This window comes from Rhamphochromis sp. 'chilingali', assembly GCF_963969265.1.
Source record: "Rhamphochromis sp. 'chilingali' genome assembly, chromosome: 6".
Taxonomy (NCBI): Eukaryota; Metazoa; Chordata; class Actinopteri; order Cichliformes; family Cichlidae; genus Rhamphochromis; species Rhamphochromis sp. 'chilingali'.
Genome location: NC_137933.1, coordinates 17,530,553 through 17,547,011, shown reverse-complemented (window position 1 = coordinate 17,547,011; position 16,459 = coordinate 17,530,553). Strand labels below are relative to the sequence as shown.

At 45.1% G+C, this 16,459-nt stretch overlaps 1 pseudogene across 1 annotated transcript; it reads left to right on the top strand.

The window, feature by feature from the left end:
- Positions 1-4,165: 4,165 nt before the first annotated feature.
- On the top strand, positions 4,166-9,402 carry LOC308398542 (annotated as a pseudogene). The gene is made up of 2 exons: positions 4,166-5,457; positions 9,148-9,402. The product of its transcript is annotated as an uncharacterized misc_RNA (transcript).
- The last annotated feature ends 7,057 nt before the right edge of the window (positions 9,403-16,459 follow it).

Below are 16,459 nucleotides of genomic sequence, written 5' to 3'. Positions count from 1 at the left end.
CTGCTTAGCTGTTAGCGTAGTGTGGTGGGAGCCGCCGTTGCTGTCGTTACTGGCCTGGCAGCCTTGAATGTAGCGCGGTGGAAGCAGCAGAGTGAGTGACAAGTCATCCTAAACTGCCACTTTAAAACCTGCTGTGGCTAATGATGTGTATCTACAAGTGATACGTGTGCGTGAGTCTGTGTGTGTGTGTCTGCACATGTTAAGTGCTTGTGCACCATTACATCTACGGGTATCACTTTTAATGTGTTTTCATTTAGTTTAGCAATAAAGACATTGTCCATTAACCTCCTAATATAAATTTAATCTATTTTAACCCTTTGGTAAAGGTCAAACCACAAGAATAATCTAAATAATGACCACATAATGTTGTTTTGCCTGCAATTCTTCTTCCATTTCATGAGGATGCCATCCATTTATAATATATATTATAGTAGAGTACATGGTCATGCTGAACAAATATGTTTTTTAGCCTCAAGGAGTGAGTGTTTAGTTACCCATAAAAACTCGATCGTCTGATTACGAACTGACAAAAGTAGTAAGAAAAAGAAATAGGTGATCTCCATCCTGTGTGTTTTGAATTACAGGTACTGTTTTTTCTTATAAAGTGTAACACTCTTTCTATATAGTATGTATTTATTCATTTTTTTGCCTGCATCTCTTGTATAGTAATGTGGAAGCATATGTGTTTTAAGAACAAAAACAAAGGGTATCGTGTGAAGCCTAATTGCATCATTATCATTAGCAGTAGTACTAGTAGTAGCAGTATTATTACTATTATTAATAATGCTATTGTCAGGGACACACTCAACATCAAAAAGAAAGCAATCGATAGACGAGTACAGCATCTCTTTATGTCTGTGTGCATACGTGCGCCATGTGTTGGTAAGATGCGAAGATATATGGGCAGCACATGCACATTCATATACGCCTGTGCGTCTGTGTGGTGGGAATACTAAATAACTGTAGCGAAAAGCCCTCGAGCCACTGTCAAAATTATCTTCTGTAGCAAGTCCCTGTAGCGCTGCTTGGCTCTATCAAGGGCCTGTGGGTTGGACTCACAGTTGTGCCTCTGCTTGAAACTTGGACAATCTCACCCATAAACTTACCGCATCCATTGCAGGCAAAACAAATAAGTAGATCAACAGTCCTGAAGTCAAATTTAACAAATCAGTTATGGCAGCTTGTATGGGCCTGTTTCTCCCTGTCTCTTTCTATTTCTGCTTCGCCATACCCAGTTGCCAGGATACCACTGTGTAATGCACAGTCCTAATTGTTTTGACTGAATAACAAGCTGTTTAATAAAGGCACCTTGTACAATGTTGTGATTCACGTCATGCACAAGCTCAGTGGATTAATTTGAGGAAGGAGTGTAGGTGCTAGTTGGTGGAGTCTCTATATGTTCCTCTAAGTCAGAACAGCTATACGCAAGAGACCATCTTACGATAGGCTTACAGCAGCAGCAATGCCAATGAGCTGTCGGACCACGCTCATCATCAGGCACACACTTGTAAAGTTGTGTGACTGTGTAACCCTTTCCACACACACACACACGTACACACTGCAACCTTGAACTTTTCACAATGCTACATGAGAATGCAAATGTCCAAATCAGGGGGGACATCTTATAGATTTTACCCTACGAGTTCCCTTAAACAAAGTCGGCACAATGTCAGATCATTCCCAGGTGAAAGTAGCACAGGTAACTGTCCCATGAATTTACAGTGAGCAGTGGGCATCATGTGGGCTGTCTCATGTAAACTCTTCACACACACGCAGCTCTCTTGTCTAAAGAAAGCACACTATCCTCAGTAGTGAGAATATATCTAAGGTGGAGAATCCTCTGCTGTGTGCTACGTGTGGGAAAGGGCAAATGCTGACAATGTCCTGACTTGATTCTCCTGACATTGTCCCAAGATCGTGTTTGAAGCATGTTATGACCCAGGGTCATTATTTGCGGTACGGTGTTGTTATTGTTTGTATTTGTATTCAGTGTTGCTTGTTTCCAGGTGGAGGCCACCCATTGGTGGAGGAAGGAAAGAGGCCAGCTACAAAAGGGGTTGGACTGGGTCGGCGAGCAGACTTCCTGGTTTCCCGTGAGCTGTGTGTCTGGGGACCGTCGTGGTGTGTGACTGCACGGGGCTGCAATATTAATGCTGAAAAAGGGGTTGTACCTGGGCTTGGTAGCTGTAGGGGTGGGAAGCCGTTTTCTTTTATTCCCCTCTTTTCTCCTGTTTCGGGTAGGGAGACAGGTTAGAGAATTGTATTTTGTTTTGGGATCGTGGGAGGTAAGTTAGCTCTGTTTTTCTTTCTAGTGTGTTTTGTTTGTTGTTTTGGCATCGCCCACCCTGAAGCTCGCTACCTGTTCAGTAAATAAATTAACCAACTCTCGTCATTCTGCCGTGGTGTGATTTTTTTTGTCGTTATTATGTATCGGGTTTATCTTTTTGTTGTGTTGCACCCCGGCTTCGGGCCGGTGTGTAACATAAATGGGGGCTCGTCCGTTTGAGGGATTTCGGGGTCGTTTGTGTGTAGTGGGGTTCGTGTGGGTGTGTGGGGTTTTTTTTGTGTTTTTGGGGGTTGTTTGTGTGGGTGGCCGCGGATGGAGTTTGATGTGGATAAGTTTGCCGAGGCGCCTTCCTTGCAGCAGTTGAGTCGGTGTCGGAGGGAGGATTTGCTGCTTATTGCGGGCCGTTTTGATGTGCGAGCGCCGGCGGGGGTGAAAAAGGATGATTTGCGACAGCTTGTCACGGTGGCTTTGAGCGAGCGGGGTTTGCTGTCGAGCGTGCCGCTTGTTGGTGGGACGGGCGGGGCGGCTATGGAGCCGTTGGCTCCGTTGTCTGTTCCTCCTGTGGCCGCCCCCTCTGTGGCTCCTCCTGCTCCGGTGGTGGGGTCGTCGGCGGAGGAGCTCCAGTTGTTGCTCCGCATTAAGGAGGTGGAGTTGAGTAGTCACCGGTTGGAGGTAGAAGCGATGCATTTGAGGGTGAGGGCGTTGGAGTTGGAGCGCGGACCTCCACCGCGTGCCCCTGACTCTACGCCGCCCACGCCTGCGCCCTCTGTGCTCCCTGCGCCGCCGGCGCCTGGTCCCGCCCCGGCTCTCCGTCAGGATTTTGATGTTGGGAGGCACATTAAATTGGTGCCGCCCTTTTGTGAATCAGAGGTGGAGTCGTTTTTTCCTGCTTTTGAGCGTGTGGCTGCCGCGTTAAAGTGGCCGGAGGAGGTCTGGGTTTTGCTGTTGCAGTGTCGGCTGGTGGGTAGGGCTCAGGAGGTGTGGGCTAGCCTGTCAGCATCTGAGAGCTTAGATTATGGTGTGGTTAAGGCTGCCGTATTGCGTGCTTTTGAGTTGGTGCCTGAAGCGTACCGTCAGAAGTTTCGGCAGTGTGTGAGGGGGGGGGATCAGACTTATGTGGAGTTTGCGCGCGAGAAGGGTTTGCTCTTTGATCGGTGGTGCCAGGCTAGTGAGGTTAAGGAGTTTGCACAGTTGAAGGAGTTGATGTTATTGGAGGATTTCAAGGGGTGTCTGCCGGAGCGGGTGGTTGTTTATTTGAACAAGCAGAAGGTCGTTTCCCTCGCGAAAGCGGCGGTTCTGGCAGATGAGTTTGCTTTGACGCACAAGAGGGGTTTTTCCCCTCCGTTACGTCGGGGTTCTAGAGTTTTGCCGGAGGTGGGGGGGGGGCGTTCTCCCCCGCTCTCGCGGCGTAGCCCTACGGTGGCCGCTGGGGACCGCCGATGTTTTTTTTGTCATGAGCTCGGTCATCTCGTTGCTTCTTGTCCCGTGCTGAGGGCGAGGGAGGGGGCGCGGGCCGACATTTCGGGGGGGGGCCGTGCAGTGTTGCTCCGCGGTAACCCGCCCTAGCTTAATGCCGGTTGGCGTCGTTCCGCGGGGGATAGATGAGGTGTTTCGACCGTTTGTTTCGACGGGGTTTTTATCGTTGTCTGGTGATGCGGGGGACCGGGTTCCGATCACCATCTTGAGGGATACAGGGGCGAAGCATTCGGTGGCGCGGCATGGAGTCGTGCCTTTTTCTCAGCAGTCGTACTGTGGTTCTGATTTGCTGGTGTGGGGTATCAAGGTGAGTCTTTTACGCATGCCTCTCCATACGGTTACTTTGACCTCGTCCTTCGTATCGGGCGCTGTGCGGGTGGGGGTTCGAGATCAGCTGCCAATTGAAGGCATTGATCTTGTTTTGGGAAATGACTTGGCCGGGGGAAAAGTGTTTCCGGCTATGCCGGAAGTTATTGAGTGTCCTACTTCGGATCGGTTATGCCAATTCCCGTCGGAGCTGGGTGACCCCACAGTTTATCCGGCATGTGTGGTTACTCGTGCTCAAGCTCGTCGCTTGGGTGGTGAGGTGGACATATCCGAAATGTTTCCGGACGGCTCTGAGCCGCATGATAGTTCTGTTCCGGGGGTAGATGGTGGGACGGCGAAGGTTTTTAGTATGGTGTCGGAGAAGGAGGCAGCAGGTATCCGCAGGTTTGTGTGTGGTCAACTCCGTGACGAGGCAGACCTGAGCACGCTGACCTTGGGAATTTTAAAAAAGAGATATCAGACACACAACAAATGTGACTCATTAAGGCCAGAAGTAAAAACTTTCATGAAACAGGTGGTGCAAGAGGAACTGATGAAAATGCAGGATAATGATGAAGTGACTCAGAGACTAAGAAGCTCCAGAACAAAAGGAAAAGAGAAAATGGAAATGACGAGGTCATGAGTGAGAGTGAAGATGAATCCTGGGCAAAGAAATCACAAAATAATCATTCAAGCTCATCATCAGAATCTGAGGTTCAAGAGGACAACAAAACAGAAAGTAAGGAAAGCAGCAATGATGAAGAAAATGCCAAATCTCAAGCTGATGGTGAAGAGCCAGAGGTGAAAAAATCACAACAAAAGAGAAATGAAAATCGTCAAATTGACAGTGACGAGTCTTCTGATGAGGAACTCAGTGAGGAAAGCAACTGCAGTGACAGTCCAAAGAAAATGGTGAGAATGAACGTCGAGACAGTAACCAGCAGTAAAGATGAAGGAAGGAGAACACCACTGAGTGATGCAGGAAACGAATCAGATGGAGACTGCAAGTCAGAAACGAGTGACAAAATTAGGAGCAACGAGTCTTCTGACAGTGAAAAAGAAGATACAAAAGTGGAAGAGAAAACCAGTGACCCAGACTCAGTTTCATCACTACCTTCTTTGGAAGATGAAAAAGAAAATAAGACTGATAAAACAAATGATAAAAAGATGAAGAAGAGTGTGAAGAAAGATGAGAGCACCAGAAAACCAAAGTCTGATGACAAATCGGTGGCGAGGCTTGAACGTTATATTGCCCTCTGCGGCGTGAGGAGAAATTACAAGAAGCTGCTGGAGGACTGCCGCTCCCAGGTGGCTGTTCTGAAGAAGGAGCTTGAAGAGCTTGGTGTACATGGTCAGCCAACTATTCAGAAATGGAAAAAGGTCAGAATGTCACGATCCTGGGTCTTATGACCCAGTGTTTTGAGTTTTAGTTCATTTTGATGTTTTAGTTTATGTAAGCCCTTCAGGTTCCTAAGTTCATTTGTTATCATGCTTAAGTGTTTCTAGTTCTTATTATTTCCCCCTCGTGTTTCCAACTATGGTAAATCTCCCCTGCTTTTCATGTGTTTCATGTCTGTGTCTTACATTGTGAAGTTTGGGTTGTCATGTCTACGTCTCATTATGTTTCCTGTTTTATTGTGAAGAGGTCTGGTGTTTCTGTGTTCATCGTGTTCAGTTTTACTCTTCCCCTGTGGCGTTGTTATGTTCATGTTGATCTACTGTGCCTTTCTGTTCCATGTTTCAGATCCCTATGTTCTGTCTCCCCCAGTCTGTTAAGTCCACATGTCTTGAGTTCCGTCAGTGTGTTTCCTGTTTTACTTTCACAGTCTGTTCTATGTTAATGTTTCTAGTTTTGCTTCCCTTGCCTCGTCCTGCTCAATTACTCTCAGCTGTGCTCTCCTCCTGTGGCTCATTCCCCCTCGTTATCCCTCAGTGTATTTAAGCCCCATGTTTCTCTTTGTCAGTGTTGCGTCCTCCCTCATAGCTGTGTGATTTCTCCCCGTGCTTTAGTCTCCCCAGTTTAAGTTCAGTACTGTTTTTTGTGTTTCACTTTATGCCAGCATTAAAGCTGTGTTTTTGAGTTTACGTTTCGTCTCCGTGAGTTTGCGTTTGGGTCCTACTTTTGCCTGCACACAGCCGTACTGTGACAGAAGGACGCAACCAGACAATGGACCCAGCAACTCATAATCCCTCCGCTGAGCTCCGGGAGGACATGATCTATGCGGTGGAGTTTCTATGCCAGGAATGGTTTGCGCTGCCCTTTGAAGAGTACCAGGAGGAGTTAGCCATCCGTCTGCAGAGGATGGTTTCTGGACTTCCCTGGCTATTTGGCACGCTAAACCCTCTCATCCAGGACTTCCTCGTTTCCACCGTACACATCCGCCCGGATCGGCCTCTCCACTATGAAGACTCGGAGGAGGTTCAGCCCGGTCCGCTGGAGGATTCGCGGGCTGGCACGTCTCCTCCCCCTCCTTCCCGGAGAAAACGGCGTTCACGCCGTCAGCGATCCCGAGCAGCGGAGCAGTTTTCTTCCACTGCTGGAGGGCCCGAGGAGCCCGTCCAGCTTCATGCCACGTCAGCTGGAGGGCCCGAGGAGCCCGTCCAGCCTCAAGTCACGTCAGCTGGAGGGCCCGGGGAGCCCATCCAGCCTCATGCCTCGTCAGCTGGAGGGCCCGAGGAGCCCATCCAGCCTCATGCCACGTCAGCTGGGGGTTCAGGAGAACCGCACCAGCCTCATGCCACGTCTGCTGGGGGGCCCGAGGAGCCCGTCCGGCCTCACGCCACGTCAGCTGGCGGTCCCGAGGAGCCCGTTCAGCCTCATGCCTCGTCAGCTGGAGGGCCTGAGGAGCCCATCCAGCCTCATGCCACGTCAGCTGGGGGTTCAGGAGAACCGCACCAGCCTCATGCCACATCTGCTGGAGGGCCCGAGGAGCCCTTCCGGCCTCATGCCACGTCTGCTGGGGGGCCCGAGGAGCCCTTCCGGCCTCATGCCACGTCTGCTGGGGGGCCCAAGGAGCCCTTCCGGCCTCATGCCACGTCTGCTGGGGGGCCCGAGGAGCCCGTCCAGCACCACGCCACGTCAGCTGGCGGGCCCGAGGAGCCCGTCCGGCCTCACGCCACGTCAGCTGGCGGTCCCGAGGAGCCCGTTCAGCCTCGTGCTTCGTCAGCTGGAGGGCCTGAGGAGCCCGTCTGGCCACCTTCTGCTTCACCACCTGTGGCTGCCTCACTGTCACCTGGTTCTGCCTCTGCTACGCCAGGACCAGCTCCAGCCTGTGCTTCGTCAGCCGCAGCTCCAGCCTGTGCTTCGTCAGCCGCAGCTCCAGCCTGTGCTTCGTCAGCCGCAGCTCCAGCCTGTGCTTCGTCAGCTGCAGCCTCAGAGCCTTCATCCTCGCCCGGTCCGGCCTCTGCATCAGCTGCTCCTGCTCCACCTGGTCCGGCTCCGGCTTCAGTCTCAGAGTCTTCGCCCTCGTCTGGCCCGGCTCCGGCTTCAGTCTCAGAGTCTTCGCCCTCGTCTGGCCCGGCCTCGTCAGAGTCTTCGCCCTCGTCTGGCCCGGCCTCGTCAGAGTCTTCGTCCTCATCTGGCCCGGCCTCGTCAGAGTCTTCGTCCTCGTCTGGCCCGGCCTCTGCCTGTGCTTCTGCTACGCCTGGTCCGGCCTCTGCCTGTGCTTCTGCTACGCCTGGTCCGGCCTCTGCCTGTGCTTCTGCTACGCCTGGTCCGGCCTCTGCCTGTGCTTCTGCTACGCCTGGTCCGGCCTCAGCCTCTGCTTCAGCGTCACCTGGTCCTGTGCCCTCCAAGCCTCGGCCGGTACGCCTGACACTTGGGCGCCGCCGCCGCCTTCCGCATGGCCGGCCCCCTGAACGGTTCCCGCCCCGTCGCCTTCCGCTCGGCCGGCCCCCTGAACTGTTTCCACGTCACCGCCGTCGAGGTCGGCCCCCTGAACTGTTTCCATGTCGCCGCCGTTGCCGTCCGCACGGACGGCCCCCGGAACTATTTGACCATGAACTCCTGTGCCGTCGCCCCCCAGGCCGGCCCCCTGATCACTTGGACTATGGCTTTCTGGACCGTCGCCCCCCGGGCCGGCCCCCTGATCACATGGACTATGACTTTCTGGACCGTCACCCTCCGGGTCGGCCCCCTGGGGAGTCGTGAACTGTTCCCTGCACTCCTTTGCTTTTGGTGGACATTTTGGTTTTGTGGCCTTGTTTCTGGCCCTCCGTCCTGGGCCCCCGCCGCCCGCCCTTGGTGGGTTGTCTTTTTGTTTTGTCTTTTCGGGGTTTTGGGCGTCTGGAATCCGCCCTTGAAGGGGGGGCTCTGTCACGATCCTGGGTCTTATGACCCAGTGTTTTGAGTTTTAGTTCATTTTGATGTTTTAGTTTATGTAAGCCCTTCAGGTTCCTAAGTTCATTTGTTATCATGCTTAAGTGTTTCTAGTTCTTATTATTTCCCCCTCGTGTTTCCAACTATGGTAAATCTCCCCTGCTTTTCATGTGTTTCATGTCTGTGTCTTACATTGTGAAGTTTGGGTTGTCATGTCTACGTCTCATTATGTTTCCTGTTTTATTGTGAAGAGGTCTGGTGTTTCTGTGTTCATCGTGTTCAGTTTTACTCTTCCCCTGTGGCGTTGTTATGTTCATGTTGATCTACTGTGCCTTTCTGTTCCATGTTTCAGATCCCTATGTTCTGTCTCCCCCAGTCTGTTAAGTCCACATGTCTTGAGTTCCGTCAGTGTGTTTCCTGTTTTACTTTCACAGTCTGTTCTATGTTAATGTTTCTAGTTTTGCTTCCCTTGCCTCGTCCTGCTCAATTACTCTCAGCTGTGCTCTCCTCCTGTGGCTCATTCCCCCTCGTTATCCCTCAGTGTATTTAAGCCCCATGTTTCTCTTTGTCAGTGTTGCGTCCTCCCTCATAGCTGTGTGATTTCTCCCCGTGCTTTAGTCTCCCCAGTTTAAGTTCAGTACTGTTTTTTGTGTTTCACTTTATGCCAGCATTAAAGCTGTGTTTTTGAGTTTACGTTTCGTCTCCGTGAGTTTGCGTTTGGGTCCTACTTTTGCCTGCACACAGCCGTACTGTGACACAGAATGAAGAGAGAGCAAGCTCAAGAACTGGCTGCTCTTGATGTCAACAACATCATTACCACACAAGGTCGACCTACACGCAGGGGTGCCTCAGCAAGTCAGAAACAACAGGACTGTCCGTCCTCTGAATATCAGCGCACTCTAAACTCGGAATCAGACAGTGATCAGGAAAACAATACCCACAGAGGTCGCAGGAAAATGTCCGAATGGGCCAACCTGCAGGGGATCATCAGTGATGACACAGACAGTGACTGATGAGTCTGGTTTCCCCCTAGGAAGTGTTCGATTTGTTTGTTTGTTTTAATGTTTTTGATACTAGGTCTAGCATCTCTCTAATGAGATGCTTGATTTTAGGTGGGGGGGTGTTATGACCCAGGGTCATTATTTGCGGTACGGTGTTGTTATTGTTTGTATTTGTATTCAGTGTTGCTTGTTTCCAGGTGGAGGCCACCCATTGGTGGAGGAAGGAAAGAGGCCAGCTACAAAAGGGGTTGGACTGGGTCGGCGAGCAGACTTCCTGGTTTCCCGTGAGCTGTGTGTCTGGGGACCGTCGTGGTGTGTGACTGCACGGGGCTGCAATATTAATGCTGAAAAAGGGGTTGTACCTGGGCTTGGTAGCTGTAGGGGTGGGAAGCCGTTTTCTTTTATTCCCCTCTTTTCTCCTGTTTCGGGTAGGGAGACAGGTTAGAGAATTGTATTTTGTTTTGGGATCGTGGGAGGTAAGTTAGCTCTGTTTTTCTTTCTAGTGTGTTTTGTTTGTTGTTTTGGCATCGCCCACCCTGAAGCTCGCTACCTGTTCAGTAAATAAATTAACCAACTCTCGTCATTCTGCCGTGGTGTGATTTTTTTTTTTGTCGTTATTATGTATCGGGTTTATCTTTTTGTTGTGTTGCACCCCGGCTTCGGGCCGGTGTGTAACAAGCAGTATTTTCTTTTTGCTGCTGTGTTGCTATTTTCTGTGTGTGTCCATGGACAGACAGACCTATGACCACCTGCTAAAGTAATATTTCTGGGATATCTCCTTTGTGGTTCTTCCCACAGCAGACACACTGTTTTTTCACTCACAAGGTGAAAATAATGCCAGTCTCACTGCTGTGGCTGTTAATAAAAAGGCACGTCTGTTATGTTAGTCATCTCAAACCCAACATGAGTGCAGAACACTCCTAATGTGCACACATGCACTCTCTCATCTGTTCCACTTTTTGACTCGTCCTTTGTAAAGACATTGTCTCAAGCATTGTCTTATCTCATCTTATCCTATCTTATGCAAAAACAGTCACCTCGAGGCACTTTATGTTGTAAGGTAAAGACTCTAATGATACAGAGAAACAACAATCAAACGACCAACTGGGAGGAAGCACTCGGCGACAGTGGGGAGGAAAAATTCCCTTTTAACAGGAAGAAACCTCCAGGGAATCAGACTCAGGGAGGAGCAGCTATCTGGTCCTTAAAGCATTTTCCAATTAAAAACAACATTACATTTCTAGGAAACAAAAATCTATATGTTTAGTCCATATGTTGATAGTTTACATAGGTTTACTACAAAATTTCTACATTTTTAGACATTGGACTTCATAAGTTATACCTTGCTAGTACCAGGTTAGACCCCTTTTTTCAGATGACAGTATTACCAGGCCCTAAACTAGATAAACTAGCCTAAATATTAAAGTACCACAGGTTGGAAGTAAATAAGGCCAGCCCACTTATAGCCCAGGGAGGAAAGTGGTGAGCTGTCCTATGAAGGACAGGTCCCTTCTATTATTAAGATGTCATTAGCAGATGATAGCAGACCTTGGCTGCCAGTTGAAGTTCCCCAGAGAGACCACCATAACGTCACTGGGTCCAGATCATGTTCTAGTACATGGTCATCATTATGACATATATTTAAAAATGCAAAGATGAGAAACTCTATTCTTGTTTATAATTAAAACCTGCTGTTGCTGTTGTCCTAGAAGATCATGTGTTTCTATTGTTTCTATGCAGTAATAAAAATTCTTATGATTAATTACAATTGCTTTCCTTTTTGTGGTGAATTGGGTCTCAGTGGTCTAAACATGCAAATACAACTTATGTATCATATGAAATCAAAGGGCATGAGGAAAGCCACTACTAGCCTTTCTTATTTTGTTGATGAAGAGCCAGCTAGCACAAGACAATGTGCATCCAGGTGTATTTATAAAACATTAAACGTTTTCACACAAAGGGTTACACAGGCTAATTGTTAAGTTTCTCAATTTTACCAAATTATTGTGGCAGCAGGATAAAAGCATCTATAAAAATGTTCCTTTTTTCTTCAATTTTTGTCAAAATAAATAAATAAAGCACAGATGCTGACACATTTTACTGAATCATTCATTATTTTTACTCTTTCCAATTGCTAATGGAAATAATAGTCTTTGGTGTAATTTTTAATCACTGTCTTCTTAGAGAAAAAGTTTAAACTTTTTTTTAGAAGAGCACCATAAACAATGTGCATATTTATGTCTTTAATAAATAATGTAACCTTGTATTTAGAACACCATATGATTAAATTATAAAATAAGTGTAGTTGATTCACCCACTGGCAATTAACAGTGTGAAGTGACAAGAGCAGAGGCATTAACCGTTGTCACTGCACTTATAATATGTCATCATTTTATAAAAAGCCTAATTAATTTGTCACATGAAAATTAAAACAAGTTTACATGGCAACACTGAAATGTGACATGTTTATATAAGCACATGCTATGTCACAACATCGGGTTGAGCAGGATGCTCCCTCAATAATAAGTAATAACTTAACCCTTCTAACCCTGTAACATTGTTTGTGAAAACAAAAACAATAAACAAATGTGCGACTTAACAGTAACCTAACGAATAAGTCACACTGAAATTTCAGCATAAAGCTACTGAACATAGCACTGGCATTTTGAGCAGCAGCGAGCAGCAGTGTAATCCAGAGCAACAGGATCGAAATCTGCAAACAGTTGATTACATCTACACAAAATGCACAACAATTAATAAGTTCAACAAATCTAAATGATATACCATTATAGACTCACACAGACAAAATTAAGGACATTTGCCCTACAGTAAGTCTTTATATTTCAGAGACCCTATTAAGAATTAAATGGGTGTACAGGATAACCTTACTCGTGAGAAAATACAGAACTGAGGCTGTTGAGAGAATCACCATCCATACGTCCATCCAGCCATTCATTCATTCTTTGTCTTGTGGTTCTTTGAAGTTTATTAATAGTGGCAGCAGGTTAAACAGGGAATTCCAGATGTCCTTCTACCAAGCAGCATTACAAAGTCCTCTTGGAACTTTGTAATGCTGCTTTCTGATGTGTTCCAGTTCCAAATAAGATATAAAATCTCTCCCAAGGTCTCCCCCTTGTTGGGCGTGTCCGGAAAACCTCCAAGTGGGCCTGGAGGCTTTCTGAGATCCAAACCACCTCGTGGCTCTACTCCTAGCTCCCTCTGTATGTCTGGGCACATCCTGTCTCTAAACTCAAATGAAAGGGAATCACCACTGTGATGTGTAAGAACTTTTGTCATGTTCATTCATACATAAAGATGGAAAAGGGGATGGAGGGTAGAATTTATTACCAATACCAAGGATTATGATGTCACTATTTTATATGAATCATCCCTAAAAGCACATGTCTGAATAAGCAAGGATCCAAATTTCTGGTACCAGAAATGTCCTGGTTTCTTTTTTGCATTGTTGTTACAATTGACCAATGAGAAGGAGTCATCTGACTGAAGAAAAATGGTGTATATGGAGTGCAAAAAAGGGAGCATGTTTGATAAAATGATATTGTAAAATTATCCCACTTTACTTGAGTAGTTAACCCTTAATTATACTTCATAAATGTGTTTTTATGATGTGGGATTGAGGATACTGTATGAGGCATTACCTTGCTGGGCATTTACACCAATAAAAGTACAATGCTTTAAATATTTAATGCACTACATAAAGTAGTGCATTAAACTGCACTTGCTAATGGTGCTCAGTGTAGTGTGCTACTTAAAGACAGAGCCACTGAAGAGATTGAAGTAAATCTGTATAGTGTTGCGCCAATGGAAAATTACTTCCTGTTTATATATGTCAGTAAGTTTGAGGCTGCAGATGCAAGTGTAAGTGCTGCATGCAAATGACCAGGGTGCCTCTGCCTGGGCTCCATGAGGGATGCTAATGTGAGCATCAAGCTTTCTTTAGAATGCAAGTCAGACTCAACTGACGTGCACGCAAACATGAACTTATACCTGAAGAGGGTAAAGCTGTTATTCAGATGAATCTGAACCAATCAGCATGTGACGGGATTGCAGACTTTGCCCTTGCAGAGTCAGGTGCTTCCTATGGCAGCTTTAGAAAAAACTGCAATTTTCTAACTTGTCACTTTAAATTCAGCTTCTTTGTATTTATTATATTTGCAGAAGAGCAGTTTTTGTTCATTAGAGCCGTGAGCAATAAATTCTTAAACCCTCTTACACTGGCATCAATTTGAAAGTATATATATATATATATATATATATATATATATATATATAGATAGATAGATAGATAGATAGATAGATAGATAGATAGATAGATATGAGACTCGAGAAGAATTACCAATGTGATTCTCTTGTTAAACAGACTAGAGTCTTCTTTATATATAATGCAATAGTGGCAATGTAAAGTTCATGACAGGTAGTTCTGCAGCCATAGTTAATGTAGCCTTGGTGCTTTGACAGAATGTGTTTCTATTAGATACTCCAGGGATTTTCAGTATCCTCTCTTTCTAATGAAATGTCTCGAAATGTTGAAGTCATAGTTTGTGAATCACTCCTCCACTCACAGTCGCACACTCACATTACATGGACTGTGGGACTGTACTGGAAGTAGCTACTGAGGCACTGCAGCACATTTTCTTCTTCTTTTTTTTGTCTATGCTTTGTCTTTGTCTATGTTTTTTTGTTACGATGCCATAAGGAAAGTGACTGAAATTATTTCACGTTTTGCATTTTGTTGTTGCATTCACATTCACAGCAACAATTCTAGGATCTGAAAACTTAAAACAAAAAAAAAACACTACTTGTGGAAATTTTATGATTTTTTGCAAGAATGGGAAAAATAGATGCAAGCTTAAATATCTCTCCATCATTGTTCGGAATGCTAAAACGGACTTTCATTCTACCTCAGGTACACACAGACACAGAAACATGCACATCTGTGTAGCCACGCCAGAACTAGAGCCACTGTTTCACTGCTCTACTAAAATAGTTAAAAACTGTTTCTGTAACCTTACTGATGCAGAATTCTTTACATCTTTGGTTTATTAAATTGTAACCAATAAAGGTTTTGCTGAGTGTAATTTTCACACTGCTATATTTTTAAGATATATTTAAAAACTCAGAATATAAATTAATAATTAAATCAGGGATGCATCTGCTTTTACAATGTTAGAAATTCTGTTTTTACTAATAAAAACAATATTTATGATTTAAAGTCTGGGATCAAGGTGTGTTCTTTTGTGCTACAGTCACCAAAGTGAGAGCAGTGGTTGGGAACCAGGTCATTCACTCATGATCAGGAGCTGTGTTTATAGCAACTTGCATCGTGCATCGTGACAGGGATGGAATAGCAATAAGATGGGGTCTGTCTGCCATCAATCTGCTACATTCATTAACTGTGTTTAACTGTAATAAAACTGTAAAAACTGTGAAACTGCTGCTTCACATTTAACAGAAATTCACATGAATTTAAGTCCAACTAGACTCTCATGGATTTGAAACAGAAATGTCTTCATAAAAAGCAAAAAGCTACTATTATAAGTATTTCCAGTTGGTCTGTTGGTCTGACAGCAGAAGGACTGATATGACCAAAGAACCAATTTTGATGTAAAATGTTTTTATGATCAAAAAGGTTTTGGGTAAGTTGTAGCCTTTTGGGTAAAGTATTGTTTTTTTTCCCTAAACAGTTTTGGCACATTTATTTACCGAGAATAACTAAATATTATCACGTATCACAGTGAATAGTGTTTATCTCAGTTGCTTTGGCATATTTATTTGAACATTTTTGAAGTTCTGAAGATACATTTCCCAAAACAGCTCATTCATGCAGCGAAACACTAGACATAAAAAATACATTTTTGCATCAGCGAATGCTTTTACTAACAAAATGACAAATTCCTTGAACGCTGTGTAAACTATAGTGGTCAAAATGTTTATGCATTCTGACAGAAAGAGCCGACTCTAGAAGTGTCCTCATCTTATTAAAATTTTCCAAATATCTTTTCCTGCATATTCTCTCTGACACTTTTTTCTTCAGCAAAACTATAATTACTGATTTTGCGTATCAAAGTGATTACTTTGAAGGGTAGAAGGTTTTAAATTCTACTTTGATTCTTGCTCATTTCTTTTGTCTTTCTCTTGCTGCACTGCCACACATCCTTACTCCTCTTCCTCTTCGTGGGCAGACGTTTGGCCACATAAAATGTTCATCTCAGCAGGCTGCTCTATGTTCCAATTTGTTAGAACTCTGTTGCACTCAAGTTCAATAAATATGTTTAACTACTATGGCTTATACTTTTTACTTCACTTCATGAGTTTAATGATTACATGGGCTATTGATATGTTGATATTGGCATATGATAACTGATTTGCACATGATAAATATAAATTAATAAACTGAAGGCATAGAAACTAACATTTGATCAATCTGTAGACGGTTGTTCTTAGTCATTTGCCCAAATGGAACAACATAAAGAATAAACTGAGAAAACTTTTGGGGTTTTTTAATGCAAGTTTGAGCTGTTTGGGGGAATCTGTTTAGAACATTAAGCATGTTGCATCAAAGCAAGTGAAAGAAACTTGAGGCTTAATCTTTGACCTTTAAACATTTAACGGAGGAACCACTTCACATCTATATGTGCATTACACAAGAATGATGATGATGCACTGTGCATTATGCATCGCTGTGTGTAACACAGCACTTTGAAAGCAAAAATAGTCTAAGCTGAAGCGCATTCCTCTAATGTGCATATAAAAATATCTCTGCAACACTGCAGGATGGATTTAGTGGCCCATTATAGTGCAGTGGATCCACAAAAGTCAAAATATCAAAACAGTGGGGAAAAAACTCACAAAATACACATGAATCAAGTCTTAACTAAGATCAAACTCTTTTAGGGCTTCAATTCCATAACAGGAAAAAAATATATAACAACTTATTTCCTAGAGATTCTTTTTCCTAGATAACAATAGCCAAACGAGCTGATCTAAGAGCAGCAAAGCCAATATTGTCACAGTCATGGATAACCTATATTGAAGTTCTCAATAAGTCCT